This window comes from Mastomys coucha, unplaced genomic scaffold (assembly GCF_008632895.1).
Source record: "Mastomys coucha isolate ucsf_1 unplaced genomic scaffold, UCSF_Mcou_1 pScaffold20, whole genome shotgun sequence".
NCBI lineage: Eukaryota > Metazoa > Chordata > Mammalia > Rodentia > Muridae > Mastomys > Mastomys coucha.
The window spans coordinates 125,458,139-125,461,135 of NW_022196903.1; the positions used below are offsets into that span (position 1 = coordinate 125,458,139).

The following is a 2,997-nucleotide window of genomic DNA, read 5'->3' on the forward strand; positions in this document are numbered from 1 at the left end:
TACTCTGGGGTGCACTATCAGCACAGGAACATCCATGATGTTTCTCAGCTGCTGCCTTCTTCCAGAGTGAGTTTTAGTTTAAAACTCCTGAGGAGAAGGAAGTGGGCTCCACCCTTCCTGGTCAATCTGAAGACTGAATTGGGCTACACTGTGATGGAGATTTCAGGTGCTGCAGGTCAGTGTCAACCAGGGGTTCATGTGTCAGGAACTCTGGTTGGTAAGATGACACAAAGGCGTCATGCTGAAGCTCAGGTAGGTCCAGGGAGCCTGGCAGATGGAATCATCATGGTCGTCATCAAACGTCTGCGTCTGAAAGGCGTCAAGGCTTATAGTTGCATCATTCTCTGGCAGTTCCTGAGAGAGCTGCCCCTTCCTGGGTTTGCACGCATCAAATTTCACCCACTGGTAATTGACACAGTTTTGAGCTTCTGGACAGCTCTGAATCAGGCTGTGGATGGTTGGATGGGAAAACCCAAAGAAGTCGGCACCACATGAAAGTGGGTTAGGCATCAGTTTCTCTGTTGTGGCACTGATGGCTCTGAGCAGTTCTTCATAACAGGCATCGGCAGAGGAGCCTACGATGGTACTCTGGGGGTCATCTTCAGGAACAATTTCAAACTGAGGCTGCACACCACCGTCCTTGATCTGGCAGGTATACAGACTCTTCTGGTCTGGGCACTTCATGCTGGCATACACTCGGGTACTACAGTAGCCCACAGGATAAATGGCATTCTCATCATGGAAGCCAGGTCGGTTGGTGATGATCTCCCCTAGGCTATAAACTGTCAGACCCCCTAGTCCGATGGGGAACACAGGCTGTCCTGAGGGATCCAGGGCAATGGGCCGAACCAGCTTGCGAGCACCTCCCTCCATTTTCTTTTTCTTGGATGTTTTCTTCAGAGCTTCCAGTTTGCTGTTCTCTTTGCCCTTTTCCTTCTTCTCCTTGGATTTCTTCGTAAATGGCTCCTCAGCCCCAGTGCTGGGCCCAGCTCCCTGGATAGTTCCTGAAGAGCTGGCGACGCTGCCGTAAGCCAGGGGCAAACTGGAGCTGCTGTGAGAAGGAGTGGCAGCCTGGGATTCCCCTTCAGTTAGAGCATGAATCTGGAGGAGCTTCTTCAGCAAGTATCTTCTTTCTTCTTTTGCTTTAAGAAAATTTTCCTCAAGACGAGCAATTTCATCACAGATAGAAGCATTTTCAAACACCGTGGCCTTAGCAGCTCTGCGCAGCCGCAGGTACTTCAGCCGGTAGGTACTTCTCGTTCTGGCTTTTCTTTGGGAGCCTTTTCATCCTGGCCTTGCTGGACAGCGTGGTGCCCGGCTCGGAGGCCAGGCCGCTCAGCACGCTCATGATCGGACCCCTGCTCTGGAGTTTTGGGCCGCGGAGGGGGGGGGGATGGAGCGGAGTTAGAAACAGATGGCGATCCTCTGGGAAACAGGTTTCTAAGATACCTATAAATTGGGTAATGTTTTATGTAATTCTTATGCTAGAAGCTAGAGTTATAGGAGATAGGATTTAGGGTAGTGTCTCTTTGGTAAGGTATTGGAGGCTGTACCATTGTGTGTTCATGTGCAGGAATTGGCAGCCAAAATTTGTAGCATTGGGATGATTCATTTGGTGTTTTTGGAGACACTGGATTGTTTGTTCGAGGTTGAGTTTTGCTTTCCAATGTTGTGGTTGTGCTCTGGTGTTGCATGGAATACTTGAAGATTGTGGTTAAACTGCCAATGTTCCATTGACTGAAGTTTGCAGTCCAAGCACAAGCTTAGGATTTTAACTTACACATGTTTGTAATTAAGAAAAAATCAAGTAGGTGGAGATTGTTTCAAGTTTTTGAAGGGTTGATGAGGCTATGGAACTTGTGGGGGCTTTGCAACTTGCCTTGCCTACTCTAGCAGCCATTCCAGGAAATGCATATAGAATTACTATTGATTTGGAGGACTGTTTTAATTCTGTTCTTTTTCATCCTGGTGATTATAAAAGGCTTGCATTTAGTGAGCTTGATTGTAATTTTTGAGAGCCCATGAAGTGATATCTTTGGAAATTTTTGCCTCAAGGAATGGCTAATAGCTCTACATTATATAAAAATTTGTTATTGCTAAAATACAAGAAGTTAGGACTTTGAATCTTTCAGGGTATATTATTAATTATATGGATGGTGTTTTATTAGTTGATCCATCTGAAAGAGTTTTACTATAAGCCTTTGCTCTTATACAACCAGCTTTAAAATTTTGGGGAGTGGTTGTTGCTACAGAAAAGATCCAAAGGCAATATCTTTTTCAATATTTGAGACATCAGTCATATCCTAAACAAATTGTGGCTCAGGAAATTCAAGTAAGAAAAGATAATTTGCTTTAAGTGATTTTCTTTCTTTCTTTTTTTTAAGATTTAAAAACATTTTTTAATTAAATAGAATTGAAACACATTCTTGTTTCCCTTTTGTACCACCGCTCCTCACAGAGACCCCCCTTCAATACCTACAATATCTTTTTTGTCATATTCCTTAAAAATAACAAAATATTATAACAATAAAAATAAGTATTACAAAAGTTGTTTGATACAAAACAACAATTAATTTAAGTCTTATGTAGATGCTTGTCTACAGCAATAGTGAAAATACATTTTTCTCAATATAAATTCTAAATAACGCCAAACATATCAACTGTATACTTAAAAATAATACATCACTACTAGTATTATCTTAAATGACCATGAATATATAAAGTCTTTTTGTTTGTTTTGTATTTAGTAGAGTTTAAAATCTTGGCTCTTACTGTGGTACAAGCCCAAAATAAGAACAGGTTACATTCGTTTAAGAAATGGTGTAGGTATTAAGATGGTCTATCCATAAAGTCATTCATCAACTGTTTCAATGAACAATGGTTCTGCTTGGAGGGTGGCACAGACATTAGGTAGGGGTAAGAATTTGGATCATTAGCTGTGATAATTTGGAAAAACATTCATCTCAGAGAAAGAGTAACTTATAAAGTCCTCTTCTT

General features: G+C 42.0%; 1 pseudogene across 1 annotated transcript; it reads right to left on the reverse strand.

Moving 5' to 3' along the window:
• Positions 1–54: 54 nt before the first annotated feature.
• On the reverse strand, positions 55–1,348 carry LOC116098361 (annotated as a pseudogene). Its single transcript, XR_004121821.1, has one exon. The product of XR_004121821.1 is annotated as a transforming growth factor beta regulator 1 pseudogene (transcript).
• Positions 1,349–2,997: the final 1,649 nt, after the last annotated feature.